The following is a 19795-nucleotide window of genomic DNA, read 5'->3' on the forward strand; positions in this document are numbered from 1 at the left end:
TGGTGGATAAGCTTTTTGATGTGCTGCTGAATCCGGTTTGCCAGTATTTTATTGAGAATTTTTGCATCGATGTTGATCAGGGATATTGGTCTAAAATTTTCTTTTTTTTGTTGTGTCTCTGCCAGGCTTTGGTATCAGGATGATGTTCGCCTCATAAAATGAGTTAGGGAGGATTCCCTCTTTTTCTATTGATTGGAATAGTTTCAGAAGGAATGGTACCAGCTCCTCCTTGTACCTCTGGTAGAATTCAGCTGTGAATCCATCTGGTCCTGGACTTTTTTTGGTTGGTAGGCTATTAATTGTTGCCTCAATTTCAGAGCCTGCTATTGGTCTATTCAGGGATTCAACTTCTTCCTGGTTTAGTCTTGGAAGAGTGTAAGTGTCCAGGAAATTATCCATTTCTTCTAGATTTTCTAGTTGATTTGTGTAGAGGTGTTTATAGTATTCTCTGATGGTAGTTTGTATTTCTGTGGGGTCGGTGGTGATATCCCCTTTATCATTTTTTATTGCATCTATTTGATTCTTCTCTCTTTTCTTCTTTATTAGTCTTGCTAGCGGTCTGTCAATTTTGTTGATCTTTTCAAAAAACCAACTCCTGGATTCATTGATTTTTTGGAGGGTTTTTTGTGTCTCTGTCTCCTTCAGTTCTGCTCTGATCTTAGTTATTTCTTGCCTTCTGCTAGCTTTTGAATGTGTTTGCTCTTGCTTCTCCAGTTCTTTTAATTGTGATGTTAGAGTGTCAATTTTAGATCTTTCCTGCTTTCTCTTGTGGGCATTTAGTGCTATAAATTTCCCTCTACACACTGCTTGAAATGTGTCCCAGAGATTCTGGTATGTTGTATCTTTGTTCTCATTGGTTTCAAAGAACATCTTTATTTCTGCCTTCATTTCGTTATGTACCCAGTAGTCATTCAGGAGCAGGTTGTTCAGTTTCCATATAGTTGAGCAGTTTTGATTGAGTTTCTTAGTCCTGAGTTCTAGTTTGATTGCACTGTGGTCTGAGAGACAGTTTGTTATAATTTCTGTTCTTGTACATTTGCTAAGGAGTGCTTTACTTCCAACTATGTGGTCAATTTTGGAATAAGTGCGATGTGGTGCTGAGAAGAATGTATATTCTGTTGATTTGGGGTGGAGAGTTCTATAGATGTCTATTAGGTCCGCTTGGTGCAGAGATGAGTTCAATTCCTGGATATCCTTGTTAACTTTCTGTCTCGTTGATCTGTCTAATGTTGACAGTGGAGTGTTGAAGTCTCCCATTATTATTGTATGAGAGTCTAAGTCTCTTTGTAAGTCTCTAAGGACTTGCTTTATGAATTTTGGTGCTCCTGTATTGGGTGCATATATATTTAGGATAGTTAGCTCTTCCTGTTGAATTGATCCCTTTACCATTATGTAATGGCCTTCTTTGTCTCTTTTGATCTTTGATGGTTTAAAGTCTATTTTATCAGAGACTAGGATTGCAACCCCTGCTTTTTTTTTGTTCTCCATTTGCTTGGTAGATCTTCCTCCATCCCTTTATTTTGAGCCTATGTATGTCTCTGCATGTGAGATGGGTCTCCTGAATACAGCAGACTGATGAATCTTGACTCTTTATCCAGTTTGTCAGTCTGTGTCTTTTAACTGGAGCATTTAGTCCATTTACATTTAAGGTTAATATTGTTATGTGTGAACTTGATCCTGCCATTATGATATTAACTGATTATTTTGCTCGTTAGTTGATGCAGTTTCTTCCTAGCCTCGATGGCTTTTTACTTTCTTGATGGTGTCCTTTGAAAGATGAAAGCTTTTAATTTTGATGAAGTTCAGTTTATTTATTGTTTTCTATTGTCACTTGTGTTTTTGGTGTCATATTTAAGAAACCGTTGCCTAATCCAAGATCACAGAGATTTCACTTATGTTTTCTTCTAAGAGTTTTATAGTTTTAGCTCCTATATGTCAGTCTTTGATTCATTTTGAGTTAATTTTTGTATGTGGTGTGAAGTAGGAGTTCAACTTCATACTTTTGTGTGTGGATATCCACTTGTCTTAGCATCATTTTTTGAACAAACTGTTCTTTTCCTAATGACTTGTTTTGGAACCCTTGTGCAAAATCAATTGACCTTATATATTTAAATGTAAGGAATGTAAGGGTTTATGTCTAGACTGTGTCAGTACCACACTGTCTTGATTTGTTTAATCTATTTTTGAGGCAGACTTTTGCTCCCTGATCTAAAATTAAAATGTTTCACAATTGATTATGTCTTATATGCATCAAAACTTGCAGACTGGGTGTAAGTGGCTTGAGAAAATATATTGGAGACTAAAGTGGGGCTGTTGGAGACTCATAGGAACCAAATAGTTAGAAGGTGGGGGAGTGAGAGAGGCAGTAAGTTGGATGCTTCCCAAGTGTTTAGCAGCCATCCCAAAGTGGCAGTCAAAAATAGGCTAGCTTTACATAATTTCAGAGTTGAGTACTGATGGTTCCAGTTTCTTTTTATGGATTCTTTTAAGAAGTGCTGTATCACCAAATGCTGTTGATGGCATAGAAGACAACACTGTGGAAAAATACGGACATTGACCAATCTAAGTCAAAAAGATGGACAAATACTCAATTCTAAATGTGAGGAATTTTTAGGAAAACCTTGAGCAGTTAATTTTGCTTGTTTCCCTTTCTATGTGTATATGAATGATAAATGAAAAGTCTAAAAGAACTCCTTTAATAAGCCTAAGATAAATGCTAAGTGGTAGAGTACTGTGTCATATCTTATTTGGCATTTTTTTTAGTGCCACGTAAAGTACTGGTGTTTTAGCTTTGAAATGCTCTTATCCTCCTGCTTCCAGCTCTATCTACACCTCAGAAGGAGCTGGGTCCTTTCCCAGAGTCTGTTGTATAAATTAACCTTCTTCCTGTAGTCACTCTATGTCCATCTGTTTTCCCAGCCACTTTAATTTTTTCTCTTTTTTCTTTCCCTTGTGCTTGTAGGTTTAAGTCTTAAAAACAAGCCAGGTATTATTGTTTATAGTGGAGTTTTCAGTAGGAGTGGAGGTTAACCTGTACATCAATCTAGTAGGAATATTCATTCAATCACTCAAGGGATGAGCTTATGGAAAAGTTACAAAAGTAGTAGCATTCCCTTATATTCCTCACCCTGCTCCCTTTATGTTAGCATTTTATATAAGGGATCAAGAATAGGAAATTAATCTTGGTACAGTATTATTAACTAAACTACAGAGCTTATTTGAATTCCATCAGTTTTTCCACTGGTGGTCTATTTCTGTCCTAGAATCCTATCCAGGATCCCATATTGCATTTAGTTATTATTTCTCCTTAGTCTCATCCAGTTTGTAATAGTTTCTTAATCTTTAATGACACCTTTGAAGAGTACAGATCAATATTTTGTAGAATGTTCCTCAATTTGTATTTGTCTGATGTTTTCTTATGAATAAGGTTGTGCAGTTTTGGCAAGAATATAATGATGCATATTTTTCAGTGCATCATATCAAGGAGTTAATGATGTTGATGTGTCTTGTTACTGGTGGCATTTACCTTGATTCCTTGTTTAAGTTGCTGTCTGCAGGGTTTTTGTACTGTAAAATTATTACTTTTTCTCTTTGAGGTTAAAATATCTTGGGGGAGATGCTTTGAGACTACGCAGATATCCTATTTATCCTCAGATTTTTGTCTATTGATTTTTTTCATTCTTTAGTGGAACACTCTATATCATAGAGTATTTGTGACAAATATTTGATTAACAGAAATAAAGCTATGGCCTACAAGAAGCAAATATCAATTACACTGAAATCCTATTGTATTGGTTAATACAACGCTAGTAGCTGTGTTCCTCAACTTTCAGGAGCTTAGCACAGCAGATGCTTTTCTTCCCAATATGGGCATTTCTGGTTGTGTAGGCAGTTTTCTGTCATGTTAATTCAAGGATCCAGACTAAACTTTTTATACTGAAGTAACTTTAAACTGACAGAAAATAGGGATGCAAGAACAGTACCAGGAAATCCTGTATACCCTTTACTAGATTTACTTAACATTTGCTACATGTGCCCTATTTTCTTTCTGTCTATTCATATATGTATATGTATTTTATATATCTGTATTTATATATTGATTGCCACATACTAAATCACTTGAGATTAGATCACATACATCATGTTCTTCTATGCCTTAATAGTTTAAACTTAATATATTTATTTGTTTAAATCTAGTACACACATAGTTTCAGAATTGCTAACCCATATCTGTTTGAGAAACACTTTCACTAACTAGATTACAGCATTTATATGTTCCTTTATTCTTTAGTTTTGCAATATCCAGTCAAGGTATGATTTTCCAGTTTCCCACTGAAGTATTAAGTTTGAAAACTGTACATAAGCACACTGTTATTCAAATTTAGGAAATTTAATATCAGTACTTTAGTATGCAGTTCGTATTCCAGTTTCATTAATTATCCCCAATATGTTCTTCAGTGGAATATTTTTTTTCTCCTGATACAGTATCAAGTCCAGGATCATGTATTGAATTTATTTGTCATAACTTTTTAGTTTCCTTTGATCTGGAACAGATCTTATAAGCTTTTCGTTGTCTGGAATACTGCATAAGTGACATGTTCTTCTCAGGTAATGCATCAGGAGGCACATGATGTCTCAATCCCTCATTGGTGATTGTAATTTTGATAATTTGGTTAAATTACTGTTTTCTTAAGTGTAAACTATTTTTAGATATGACGTATCAGAGTGATCAATACTGTGAAGCCTTTTACAACAACAGTGTTTAGATTGAAAAATTATGAGTGAAAAGGCTTTCACAGTCATTCGGATTGAATATGCCTAACATGAAATCCAAACTGTTTTAACCTTTCTTTCAAGTTATTTTCCACCATGGAAATAGTAATGCATGATTTAGCCATTCATGAGTTTTATTTTCTCATGCAGGCATTTATTTCTTTAAAGAAATTTAAAGTTTGCTATAAAACTTAAGTTTTAACCATTTTAAGTGTACTCTTCAGTGGCATTAAGTACATTCACAATGTTGTGCAACCATCACTATCATCCATCTCCAGGACTTCATCATCATCCCAAACATAAACCATATCTACTAAACAATAACTCCGCAATTCCTTCTCCACCCCCTGGTAACCTCATTTTATATGCCATCACAATATTTTAAATAAACACCAACTTCCTGGGGTAAGATCATTTGACTTTTGCTCCCAGATCAGAACTATGATAAAAAATATTATTTGCTATATACTAACAGGGCAATTTCTGGATTTTGGCGTGAGTTACTATATTATAACTCTAAATCCTGGCAAGGGAAGCATTTTTGTTCTGAAAGTAAACAAAAATAACCATTAGTTTGATAATCTTTACCTCTGGGGGTGGGGTATTTTGGAGGGGGTGAGTACAAAGAGAGGTGAAATTATTCCTCTAGGGTGGCAGACCAGAGTTTAAATTGTTTCTTATGTTTTTCACTTTGGTTGTCTACCAATTGGATCTAGTCACTCAGATTATCCATGTTTTTGTACCTGGCTTGATAGGTATAAATACCTATAAATTGGAATAAATTCTGGCAGTTAGAGGCCCATGTTCCTTGGTCTGTAAAGTGAACATAACAAAACTGACTTCTCTCCAAAGGGTGCTTTGAGACAAAACTGTAAAACACTTTGCAGAGTAGAAGGGGGGGGGTCCCTATTTTTAGTAACATTCCTCAGTGTTCTTCAAGAATTCACCTATTGCCAATCATTCCTCTGAGTTAGGAATATATATTAGAACTAGTTTTAATAGCACTGTAAACTGTAGATAGTGTGCCTGGAGCTGAATAAATAACTACAGGTTCAAAAATACTCAAATAATAAAATTGCCTAGGTGGTAACCCACCTAGTTTATTGCTGTATGGTGTTGTGTATCTCTTTTTTTTCCCTGATGAATTTGAAAAGGACTTGAAACCGTGGGCAGATTCCTTGGTTCAGATGGGCTGTAATAGGAGACACCAGGATGAGCCTGAGTCTCTTGCTCTTGAAAGATTAGCGTATGGATAGATTGCATACCCATTATCAGTTAGGTATCTGCCAAACCATTTGCAGGGTTTCTCTGTAGTTCATACAGTTGGGAAGAATTGCTAGAGGCAAGAGGTCTTTTACCTGAAGATTCAGCAGTTACTATAGGGGCCTTCTTTTGGCTTCTTGCTCTTGGGACACCTTTACTTGAATGAGGTAGTCTTTTGCCATTACTGTCTGTAGGGCCTTAATGATTCCTATTGGGATGAGTTAGCCAGAAGTGAGGCTCTTCACTTCATGTTGAAACTAACTTTTGCCTGAGTATTAAGGATGGGTGATTCTGAGGTCCTGAGCCAGCTGGAAGGACCTTCATTCACTTTCTATTCTTGTCTGAAGAATGCTTAGGCTACCTTACTGTTACTCCTCTGGTGGTATCAAAGGCCATGTAATGACAAAGCTGGATGCAGTTACTCACGCCTGTAATCCCAGCACTTTGGGAGGCCAAGGCAGGAGGATCACTTGAGTCCAGGAGTTCAAGACCAGCCTGGGTGACAATGGAAGACCCCTACCTCTAAAAAAATTTTAAAAATCTAGATGGGCATGTTGGTACACTCCTATAGTCCCAGCTACTCAGCAGGCTGAGGTGGGAGGACTGCTTGAGCCTAGGAGATTGAGGCTGCAGTGAGCCGTGATCACACTACTGCACTCCAGCCTGGGCAACAGAGCAAGACCCTGTCCCCCCCCCCCCCAAAAAAAAAGATGTGATGATTGCCTCTTTTGGTTGTATCCTGCTGCCTAAGAGCCCACCCCAGAACTTAGTGGCTTAGGATAACCGTTTTCATAGTTTTGTCAGTGAGGAATTAGGGAAGATGTCAGCTGAGCTCTTCATTTCTGCTCCAGGTGGCATTGGTTGGGCACTGGGACTGGAGGTTCTACTTCTAAGATAGCTTCTTCACTCTTGTGAATAGTTCCTCAGTGTCTGTGGCCAGTCTCTCTCCATGTGGTATCTCATCCACCCTGGCCTTTCCACATGCCTTAGGCTTCCCACATCATGGTGGTCCCTGGGTAGTTACACTTCTTACAGAGTAGGGATGAAATGAAAGCCTCTATTCTAAGTTCAGTTAAATATTGCTACAAATATTTAGTACTGGGATTGTGGGATCATTTTCTTACATCATAATTATAACCCAATCAGGGTAGAAAACTGAAAGAAAGAAGGACACTTCATTTTCTTTGCTCTTTGTGTGGATGATGGGTTGTACAAATAGCAGGAGGTTCAACTTTTGGCTTGTTTTGGATTACTGAGCACCATCCTTCAGAAATGATTTCCTAATACTTTCCCGGCCATCTGGCATGAGCACAGAAGACCTTTTACTCAATAAAAGTAAGCTAATAATAATAAGTTGAAACATCTTGATAATAAATATATTTGTACAGCTTTTCAAATCCCAGGTTATTGAAATTCTGTCAGCCTTGGCTGGTTTCCATGCTCCTTCTGTGCCCTTGTGTTTTCTTTTCTTCTTCTTCTTTTTTTTTTTTTTTTTTTTTTTTTTTTGGTTGAGCCACTCCTGCTGACTTCAAAAGGATGCTCTGAGCTCTAAAAGGAGGAGCAGTTTTGCTGGGATGCAGAAGTGGTGAACGTAAGGCTTGGATTCAATTACAGTAATCCTCAGAAGTTCTTGGTAGAAGAGGGGCACAGAATCCCAGCCTCCATTTTGCAGGTAAGGAAGAAGTATGAAAAGATAAAACGGCTTTTCTTAATGTCAGCATCTGATTCTTTACCCTCTTTCATCCTAGCAACGATTGTTAACATAAAACAGATGTTCCTTGCACAAGAGAAAAATAATAGAGCTGGATCTTTTCATGATCCTGCATTTATTATTTGTAGCACGGGATCTCTAAACTAGGAAAAGCAATGTCGATTCTAACTAGAAATTATGGGGCATTTAATAACACATGAGGCAAAATTATGAGGAAAGGTGAGAAACCAAGTGGCTCCTAGCTTCTAACACCTTATTTTCTATGGTGTAAGTTAATGAATGATCCATTTTTAATTCAGTAAAAAGGGAAATTTCTGATAGGCTTTACCTTAACTTCACATTGCTGTTTATATTACAAACAAAATGCTAAAGTTAACAAGTGTTCTAAAACGCCCTAGGTCAGGGTTTTGAGTGCCCATAAGCAATTCTCTAGAATTATTTTGAGAGCTCAGATTATAGATTTGCCCCCATACCATATACGATATTACCTATCACTGCAAGATTCTTTATAGGGTGTCAAGTATGTGGGAGGATTTAAACTAATTGTCTTAAATGCTTCATGGGATAGGAGATGATCCAATGGGAACTGAATGTTTTCAATTAGGATGTTTCCATGGATACTATTAAGTGTGCCAAGATTTGTAGCCACAGGAGATTTTTACTTCAATATTGATTAAGAAATCTGAGAACAATCTCAAGAAGTGTAGGGTGTAGGTGGAGGATACATTTTGAGGATAGTATAAAATTTGCTTTCTCTTCCATAGTTAAGGCCTAGTCCAGGAAAATTCTAGGCAGTCAGCCAAGTCTAACAGCAGGATTTATGTCAAGAGAATGTCCAGAATAAAAGTGAACGTGGGTTGTTTCATTTTCCCCAGGTATATTTATTTATTAACATTTATTTAATGTTACTTATTATTTGTTTATTAACATTAGTTTTCTTATGTACTCGGTACAAAGCGTTAGAATTACAACCCTTTGTATCTTTGTTGTTTATGAGGAAAACATCCTAAATAGTGTCTACAGACGTCTTAAAATTCACATTCCTCTGAGAAAGGTTTATCCCTTAGATTATTACTTTTTTTTTTTTTTTGATACATGTGTTTTTTACCTGGGTTCTCAGATCTCCAAGAAATCGGTGGATAGAATTCAAGGTGACTTCTTGGATGGAGAAAAAGTACATCTTTATTTTGACCAACCATGGATATTTAGCATTTTCATCAATTAATGAATGCAGGTGACAAATCATAGTACTATTGGCCCCACCTTTGAGTTTGTCCTCAGTAACTCACAGATATTTTCATATTGTGTCACAGCTGTTGCAGATATCTTGAAATATTGTTTATTCTAATCACTACTTCAAAATTTGGGCAGTTATTGGCATTCCCACCAGTTTTTTTTTTTTTTTTTGAGACAGTCTTTCTCTGGCACCCCCAGGCTGGAGTGCAGTGGTGAGATCTTGGCTCACTGCGACCTCTGCCTCCCAGGTTCAAGCGATTCTCCCGTCTCAGCTTCCTGAGTAGCTGGGATTACAGGTGCACGCCACCATGGCCTGGCTAATTTTTTTTTTTTTTTTTTTTTTTTTTTTTTTTTTTTTAGATGGAGTCTCACTCTGTCGCCAGGCTGGAATGCAGTGGTGTGATATTGGCTCACTGCAACCTCCACCTCCCAGGTTCAAGTGATTCTCTTGCCTCACCCTCCTAAGTAGCTGGGACTATAGGAGCATGCCACCACGCCCAGCTAATTTTTCTCTTTTTAGTAGAGACGGAGTTTTACCATGTTGGCCAGGATGGTCTCGATCTCTTGACCTTGTGATCCACCCACCTTGGCCTCCCAAAATGCTGGGATTACAGCCGTGAGCCACCATGCCTGGCCACATTACCACCAGTTCTTGATACTTAATGCCGTAACAAAAGGCACATGTATCACTATATCACGAATTAGCATTTTATAATATTTTAATAACTATTTCAGTATAAGTGGCTTCACTTGTAATCATATGTTTTATTTTTGCACTTAAAAATATAATTCCTAAAAGGGATCCATAAGGCTTCACCAGACTGCCAAAGCGTCCATGGCACAGGACATTAAGAACCCTGTGCCAAATGGAATGAAGATTAGAAGCGCTATCATATGTTCATTTTCTGATCACAGTTTAAGAAAGAGTTTGTTACTTAAGTGCTTTTCACAGAAAATCTAAACTTAAAGGTTAAAAGGGAATTCTTTTGTGCTGGCTCATGTGTGGGCCCTACAAAGTACCTTGCAGTCATATCTGACTTTCGTTTGAGAGTTTGTCTTCAGAAATGGAAGAAGAAAAGTCATTCAGGTATATGATGGGTTGCATTCTGTAGAACATTGTTAAATCTATGGGAGCGGAGAAAAGTTCCATTCAGTGTCTTGTGGCTTGTGGTAGGAGTCAGTCGTATTCTTGCAGAAATTTCCCTAGACAGTGCCTCTTGCTTCCTCCTTTCTTGTCCCATAGTACTCCATGGGGCAGATGTGGGAACTTGGATGCCCCATGGGAACTGTAACCCCATGCTTTGCCTTATCCTAGTGGGGACTGATCTGAGGTTTATCCATGAAACTGTGTCAATTCATGGCTGGGAGTAGGAATGCAGAAAACACAAGCAAAATGACTGCAGGAAGGTTTAAATAAAATCTCGTATGTGGCTTTTCCTTAATACATTATTTTGCAAAAAGTGGCAGAGTGAATTTGCTGTGATATGAGAGCATCATTCTGGACTTTTACTTGATTAAGGGCAGCCACTTTATCTTTAAAGCAGTTTTCGTCACCTTTTAGTATTCTCTAGCAGAATGCTGAATGAGCACACTTAAGGAGTGGGGAGTTGGTATTTGGTTCTGTGACAGGTGCTATCTTATAACAGAAAAATACATATTTTTATGAAACTTCAAATGCATTTTTTATTCACCAGCAAGTCTGTGACTCTGGATCCACCACCTTGTTCCAAGTGTGATCAAGCACTGTACCTGACAGCATCGGTTATCCTTACCTGTAGGCAAAAATTGTATTACATTTATTTTACAGTGATCTGGAAAAAAAAGCATGACAACAAAAACCAGACACACTTTATTTCTATTCTGGTAACATTTTTTGGTAATAATTTATTACCGTACAAGTCATACACCATATAAGTCACACATTTAAAGTGTCAAATTAAATGGTTTTTAGTATATTCATGGGATTGTGCCATCATCACAGTCAAATTTAGAACACTTACTACCCCCAACAAGAAATCTCGTATGCTTTAGCAGTCACCTCACTATGGCCCCCAGTTTTCTAACCCCAGGCCCTAACAACCACTAACCTACTTTCTGTCTCTATGAATTTGCCTCTTTTGGCCATTTCATATAAATGGAATTATACAGTATGTAACCTTTTGTGACTGGCTTCTTTCATTTAGCATAATGTTTTTAAGGTCTACTTATATGAGAGTATGTATCAGTACTTTATTCCTTTTTATGGCCAAATATTCCATTTTCTGGATATATCAGATTTTGTTTATCTGTTCATCTGTTGATGGACATTTGAGTTGTTTCCACTTTGTGCTATTATTATAAATAATGCTGCTATGAACATTCATGTATACATCATGAATACATTTTAATGTAGACATATGTTTTTAGTTATCTTGAGTATATACCTAGGAGTGGAATCATATATATATATATTTTTAAACCAAAATCAAATTTTAATGTTGCAGAATCCCTGAAGCACTTTTAGAAACTGTTCACTTCCATAGAACAGTTTGCAAATCAGTGTTAAAGTGGAGAGAGTGTTGATTTTTTTGTGCATGTATTTGGTAGACATCGTTTGAATCTTGATTTTATAGGCTGTGTGAATTTTGTCAAGTTACCTGTGAACATCTTTTTTCGAGTATCGAATGTTAGTACTTCTGGGTGTTTTAGGAGTTGATAGACTGTATTATTGCTTTAAAAATTTACTGTCCGTTTCTTACCATCAGCTTTGGCCACGGATTTGCTTTGGCCAGTGGCCTGTGAGGGGAAGTGATGTGTGCCTTCTTCCAGGCAGAAGCTGGTGGTTTGCCTCATCTCTTTTCCTTTCTGCCGTGATGATCATTGATGTTCCAGTTGGACACAGGCTTCATCAGCTTGTGTATCAGAATGAAAATGATGTGGGGCAGAGCCGTCATAGATTTTGTTGCATGGGTATGGAAAAAGCATCATTTTAAGCCATCAAGATTTGGTGACTATTTGATACTTTAGCACAGTGGTCCTCAAGCAATGGCAGTTTTGCAGTTCTCACCCTGAGATGTCTGGCAATGTCTGGAGACATTTTTTGGTTATCACAGGTGGGGAAGTGCTCTTGACATTTAGTGGGCAGATGCTGCTAAGCATCCAACACTGCACAGGACTGCTCCCACAACAAAGACTTATCCGATCCAAAATGTCAATAGTGCTGAAGTTTAGAAACCCTGCTTTAGTATAACCTAGTTTATCCTGATTAAGGTAGGGGGTTGAGAAGATTAAATGGAAAAAAAGATATAAAATACAGCAAACAGGGTGATCTTTTTTTGGTAATTATGTGACAGAGCTTGGCAATGGCTCTGAGGTCTTCCCTTGCATTTGTGGGTCTTTTCCAACTTCCCTAGGGTTCAGTATTCAGTTTAATTGTAGTTGTGTTTGTAAATCAAGGCTCATTTAGCAGAATCATGTACCCTTTAAAAAAGGGAGAGAACTAACATTAAATGCTTGTTTGGCACCAGGCTCTTTGTGTTTTGAATTTTTACAAATACTCTCTGAAACGGATATTCCTTACCTCCATTTTGTTTTGTTTTGTTTTGTTTTGAGACAGGATCTCACTGTGTTGCCCAGACTGGAGTGCAGTGGTGCGATCTTGTCTCACTGCAACCTCCACCTCCTGAATTCAAGCAATTCTCCTGCCTCAGCCTCCTGAGTAGCTGGGATTACAGGCATGTGCCACCATGCCCAGCTAATGTTTTCTATTTTCAGTAGAGACGGGATTTTGCTATATTGGCCAGGCTGGTCTCTTAACTCTTGGCCTCCTGTGATCCCCCAGCCTTGGCCTCCCAAAGTGCTGGGGTTACAGGCATGAGCCACCATGCCTGGCTCTACATTTTGTTTTTGATGAAGACATTGAAGCACTGAAGTTAAGTAATTTGACCAAGATCACATGGCTTATAAGTGGTGGGCCTAGAATTCGAAGCACATCTGTTTGCCTCCAGAACCCTGTTCTTTCCGCACTGCTGTACTACCTCTTTAGCAGTGGCTTTAACTTAGAGAAATGAAGGTAATCCTGATTTCTAACAATTATGTGTTGTATTAGTTATTTATTGCTGTATAACAGGTTACCTCAAAACTTAGCACTTTAACACAACACACAGTTATTGTCTGACATAGTTTTGAGAGTCAGTAATTTAGGAGAAGCTAAGTTGGGTGGTTCTGGCTCAGGATCTCTGTGGAGATTGCAAACAAGTTGTTTTCCAGGGCTGCAGCCATCTGAAGGCCTGATTGGAGCAGGAAGATCCACTTCCATGGTGGTGCACTCACAGGGCTGTTGGCGGGAGGCCTCAGTTCCTCACTATGTGGGTCTCTTTTTAGTGTTACTTGATTGTCATACATGGCAACTGGCCTCCTTCAGAGTGAGGGATCTGAGAGCGACAGCAAGGCAGAAGCCACAATATCTTTTGTGACCTAGCCTTAGAAGTCACAGATGATCACTTCTGCTCTTTCCTATTGGTCACATACACAACCGTGATATAGTGTGGGAGAGGATGATAGAAGGGCATCAAGAATACTAAGAGATGGAAATCATTGGAGGCCATCATGGAGGCTGGTTACTACATGTTAATGATCCTCATTTGCCATAGTTACAAAATTATGAATTATATTTCCTTTTCATATTCTAATATTCCAAACACCTGTTTTGTACTTTAAGATACTCAAATCGTTTCGAATGTGAGTGAAAATACAAAGTGGCTTTTGTAAGCGCTTAGTGAATGGGTAAAATGAAGGCCGTGGTACAGATACTTCATTGGGGGATTTTTTTTTTTTTTGATAGGTTTGACTAGCACAGGCTTCTTGAATCCTGAAAAGTTGGTCTGATGTACTTTTTTTTTTTTTTTTCCTGGAAAATCTCCTTGTACCAAACACTGAATTCTTCATTTGCCAAAGTCCACCCAACTTTCTGATGTTTTTATTGCTGGTTTGATGTGCTTGAATGCTAGCCAAAGTGTAAGGTGAATCGTAGATGCAAGGACTGTGCAGTTTCCATGGAGACTTCTTTCAGGAGCCCTTCATTTTTTCATTCAGCTATTACTAGGAGACATCCTCTTCCAGTTAATGTGTGGTACACTATCAATTTGAGTGGCTCTTAGAAAGGGGTTCAGTTTATACAAATTTAGAATTGAGGTTTTTTTTTTTTTTTTTTTTTTTTTTTTTTTTTTTTTTTTTTTTCTGTGTATCTTCAACGTTAAATTAGGTTTTCATGAAACTTGAAGATGCTAACTGGAAATCTTCCTGAAGCAGTTTAACTATACTTTTGTTTATTACACTTGATTTTGAGCTTTTGGGAATAAAAGAAGGGCCCTGGCTAGGTACAGAGGTATATGGATTTACTGTGTCTAATCATGCAACCATGAAATAAACATTTCCACTTCAGGAATCAACCCATCGCTTTTAACCACTGTTGTTTGCATTGGCTTAGAGCTTTGTGCTTCCTTCAAGTATTTTCCTTTTTTCTTTCAAAATTGTGTTCAGTTGGTTGTGACCAATTTTACACAGAGACTGGCTCACTCACTTATGTTCTTGACTCCTGCTGTCCCAATGTCATGCTTCATTTACCAGAGATAGCTTTTCCTGGCTTTATCTGTTGACTTGACATCCTGTGCATCATATTTCTTTCCTTAGATATAGAGATGACTGAAAAAAATCCATGATTTGAAGAAAACTTGCAAAAGTGCAAAGCACTGTGAAAGAGGCAGCTTTAATTTTAATTTTCACTGTAGTCAGAATAGGAGGCCTCCTGATGGGCAGGCTTGCTTTGCTTTCTCATTTTACTCTGTCCAGTGTAGGTACCCAGATCAATCAAGGTCAAGCTGGTCTGGTCATTAATACAACTTTTGGTTTTAAACACAGCTGTGTATGGGGGTTGTTAGCATTATTAATAGAGGTTATAATGAAAACAAGGTATGGTCATACAGTTGTCTCTGTGGGTAGTGACATGGAGGTGGAGTTGTTGCCTAAGATCTGAAAGTCAGGAAGCTGGAGGTTTTTGTAATTTTATTCATTATCAATCTTAAGAATTTATTTTGGTCATTATAAATGCATGACTGGTGCTATTTTCCAATCCTGAGGTTTTGTGGGAAATCTTTTTGAAAAGAGGCCAGGATGAGGATAAAAATTAATTTTGAAAATCCATTTCAAAGACTCATTATGCTATGCTCCATCACTGAAATTTTAATGCAACTTATATATTGTGCTGTTACCTTTGGGACTAGCATTCTTAAAAGCTGACTTTTATTTTGGACTTTCTAATATGTGTCAGCTATGTCAGCTCACGAGTGTGTTTTTATCTGTGCATCATGTTATATTGGGACCTGGGTGGAATGTAAATCTTTTACTGGCCTAAATCTGAGTCTAATCCTCTGCATGGCTTTGGTAGAATATCAATTTCCTCTGCTCTGTCAAGATTTTTCAGGTCAGTGCTCTTTGGAAGTTTCCCAGTTCTCTTAGATTAAAATAGATTTTGTTTCTGTGCTATATACTGGTATTAGTTAGTAGGACACTGGGATCTAGAAAGCAAGAAAACAGAGGCAGACAAGATATCCATGAGTTCTATTTCAGTTAACTTGTTGACACACTGCACCTTTGAGGAATCAAGGAGTTTGTGTGCTTTCAGGCATCATTTGGGGGAGCAAATGTAAATGACTCCCGTAGGCGAGGCTGTGCACTTAATTTTAATGAGTTCAAGTTCATTAAGTGACCTGCTCACTGGGTCATTAGAATTGACCTCACTAGAAGTGAATGGAAAAGAGAAGAACTACCTAAGTTCCACTCAGTTTGTTTCACTATTGTGGGATATTGGAAGTAGAGTGACAACTTGGACTTTTCTCATTTTAGCACTGAGAAGTCCCACATCCCAGGAACTTAGTCCCCAGCAAACTGGGGGGAGGGGGGATGGTTAGTCACCCTAGCAGTGAAAAGTAAGGGGATGGATGGTTTGGAACTGGTTAGTACCCTTAGAGATTTTTTTTTTTTTCTGAGACAGGGTCTTGCTCTGTCACCCAGGCTACAATACAGTGGCATGATCATGGCTCACTGCAGCCACAACCTCGTGGGTCCAAACGATACTCCCACTTCAGCCTCCCCAGTAGCTGGAACTATAGGGACAAGCCACCACACCCAGCTAATATTTATTTATTTATTTATTTTTGTAGGGACAGGGTCTCGCTTTGTTGCCCAGGGGGATTGAACTCCTGGGCTCAAGTGATCCTCCTGCCTTAGCCTCTCAAAGCACTGGGATTACAGGTGTGAGCCACCATGCCTGGCCATTTTATAAATATTTTAAGGAGGGATTTATTAGAGACATGTAGCACCTTGCTGCCCAGTGATGCTAGTGAATGAGTGATTCTACTTTGATTTGACAGAAGAAACAATGGAAAGAGGAGAGATGGAAGTTTTTCTACCTAAACTTTCTAAGAGGACGTGTTTAGGGGATGTTTTGGTAAAAAGTTATTAGCATTAATGTTTACCTTTATCTTTCTCATAGATAATGCAAAGACCTTTAACTCCACTTATTCCTCCTCTTAACTTATGTTGTTATTGCCTTGTATTTTAATACTATATGTTAAACTCTATGAGACATCATTATTTTATGCAGGCATTGTTTATTTAATCAGAGTTCAGCAAACTTTTTCTGTAAACGCCAGATGGTAACTATTTTAACCCCTGCAGGCCTTTTAGTCGCTGTCACAACTACTCAACTCCACTCTTATAGTGCCATAATGGCTATAGACAATATGGAAATGATTGTGTGTACCCATGTTCCAATAAAATTTGTTTACAGAAACAGACAGTGGGCCAGATTTGGCCTGCGGGCCTTACTTTGACAACTCCTAATTTAGATTTATCTAGATATGTATTTATTTTCCCTTCATTTCTTGCTATATCTTTGAGGTTCTACCTGGGATCATTTTCAAGGCAAGGATATCTATTCTCATCACTCTTTTTCAACATTGTGCTAGAAATTCCAACTAGTGCAATAAGGCAAGAAAAAGGGGAAAAAAGGCATACAGAGCAGAAAGGAAAAAAAATGAAACTGGCCAGGTACAGCTGCTCATACTTTGAGAGGCAAGGCAGGAGGATTACTTGAGCCCAAGAGTTCCAGACCAGCTTGGGCAATGTAGGGCGACCCCCATCTCTACAAAAGTAAAAAAAAAAAAAAAAAAAAAATATTTGCTGGGTGTTTTGGTGCATGCCTGTGGTCTCAGCTACTTGGGAGGCTGAGGTGGGAGGATCACTTGGGCCTGGGAGGTCAAGTGAACCATGGTCATTGTATCACTGCATTCCAGCCTGGGCAGCAGAGTGACACCCCCGTCTCAGAAAACAAAACAAAAACCTGTCTCTATTTGCAGACGACATGATTGTCTACATAGAAGACCCTGAGAAATCTACAAAATAGCTCCTAGACCTAAGTTGCATTTCTACATACTAGCCATAAACAAATGGACACTGAAATTAAAAATACAGTACCATTTATATTCACTCAAAAAATACTTGGGTATAAATCTAACAAAGCATGCACAGGACTTCTATGCTGAAAACTACACAATGCTGATGAAAGAAATCAAAGTCTAAATGGATGGGGAAACATACCATGTTCTGGGATTGGAAGACTCAACATAATAAAGATATAATTTCTCCCCCAACTTGATATACAGGTTTAATGTAATTCCTTTCAAAATCTTAGTAAGATTTTTTTGTAGATATAAAATTTATATGGAAAGGGAAAAGAACTAGACTAGCTGAAACAATTTTAAAAAAGAATAATAAAGCAGGAGGAATCAGTCTGTAAGATTTTAAGACATATAACTACAGTAATCAAGACTGTGTGATATTGGTGGAGGGATACATGTATAGATCAACAGAACAGAACAAAGAACCTAGAAAGAGACCAACAGAAATATGCCCAATTGATCTTTGACAAAATTGCAAAGCAATTAAACGGAGAAGGAAAGAGCCTTTTTGACAAATGGTGCTAGGTCAATGAAACATCAGTATATCAAAGAAAACAAAACCAACAAAAAACCCTTGCCGTAAATAGTACACGTTTTATAGAAAATAGCTCCAAATGTATCACAAACTTAAATGTAAAACATAAAACTATAAAAATAATTAGATAAAATATTCAGGATCTAAGGCTAGGCAAAGAGTTCTTAGACCTGACACCAAAGCCATAAAGGAATTGATAAATTGGATTTCATCAAAATAAAAAATACTTACTCTGAGAAAGACCTCGTAAGAGGATGAAAAGACTACAGAGTGGGGGGAAATACTTGCAAACTATATATCTGACAAAGGACTGGCATCTAGAATATGTGAAGAACTTTCAAAACTTAACAGTAGAAAGCAACCCAGTTAGAAAGTGGACAAAATACAAGAAGGGACATTTCACTGAAGAGCATATACAGATGACAAATAAGCACATGAAAAGATGTTCAACATAATTAGCCACTAGGGAAATGTAAATTCTGACCGAAGTGAGCTATCACTACATTCCTATAAGAATGGCTAAAATAAAAAATAGTGACAGCATCAAATGATGGAATCATTCATACTTTGCCGATGGGATGTAAAATGATACAGCCCCTCTGAAAAACAGTTTGGCAGTTTCTTAAAGACACTAAACATGCAACTACCATATGACCCAGCAATTGCACTCCTGGGCATTTATCCCAGAGAAGTGAAGATTTATGTTCATATAAATGCCAGTATGTGAATGTTTTATAGGAGTTTTATTCATAATAACCCATAACTGGAAACAGTACAGATGTTCTTCAATGGATGATTGGTTAGACAAACTGGTATATCTATAGCATGGAATACTACCCAGCAGTAAAAAGGAGTGAAGTACTGATACATGCAACGATCTGGATGTATCTCCAGAGAATTATGCTGAGTGAGAAAAGCCAGTCCTGAATGATTCCATTTATATAACATTCTTGAAGTGACAAAACTGTAGAAATGGAGAAAAGATTAGTGCATGCCAGGGGTTGAGGGGGCAAGGGCGGGAGTAAAATGGATGGCTATAAAAGGCATGATGAGGCTGGGCGTGGTGGCTCACGCCTGTAACCCCAGCACTTTAGGAGGCTGAGGCAGGTGAATTGCTTGAGGTCAGGAGTTTGAGATCAGCCTGACCAACATGGTGAAACCCTGTTTTTACTAAAAATACAAAAATTAGCTGGGCGTAGTGGCAGGCGCCTGTAATCCCAGCTACTCAGGAGGCTGAGGCAGGAGAATTGCTTGAACCTGGGAGACAGAGGTTACAGTGAACTGAGATTGCACCACTGCACTCCACCCTGGGCAACAGAGCGAGACTCTGTCTTAGGAAAAAAAAAAAAAAAGGCATCATGGGGGGGTTCCTTGTGGGCATGGAAATGCTCTCTATTGACTATATTAATGTTGAGATTATGGTTGTGATATTGCACTATAGTTTTACAAGATGTTACCATTGGGAGGAAGTGGGCAAAGGGTATATAGGATCTCTGTGTATCATTTCTTCTGCATATAAAACTACAGTTGTCTTAAAAAGTTTAATTAAAAAAGTATTTAAGAAAAAGAACCCCAGGATCTAAAAAGATCAGGGTCAGAGAATCACAAATGCTAAATAAGAAGCACTTTTGTATTTGGTGATGTTCTGAAATTCTGGTTCAGTTTTGTTATGAAATGGAGCCACGTGGGTCCATGTGAGTGAGACCCTGTGCATAGGTGTATGATTGACTTTTTCCCTCAAGTGCTTCTAATTTGGGATGTTCTTCACTGTGTGCCCTT

At 38.0% G+C, this 19795-nt stretch overlaps 1 protein-coding gene across 13 annotated transcripts in view; it reads left to right on the top strand.

Annotated features, from left to right (window-relative positions):
- Positions 1-19795, top strand: part of REPS2 (RALBP1 associated Eps domain containing 2) — a 202051-nt gene that overhangs the window by 23986 nt on the left and 158270 nt on the right. The window lies entirely within an intron of this gene.

This window comes from Rhinopithecus roxellana, chromosome 7, assembly GCF_007565055.1.
Source record: "Rhinopithecus roxellana isolate Shanxi Qingling chromosome 7, ASM756505v1, whole genome shotgun sequence".
Taxonomy (NCBI): Eukaryota; Metazoa; Chordata; class Mammalia; order Primates; family Cercopithecidae; genus Rhinopithecus; species Rhinopithecus roxellana.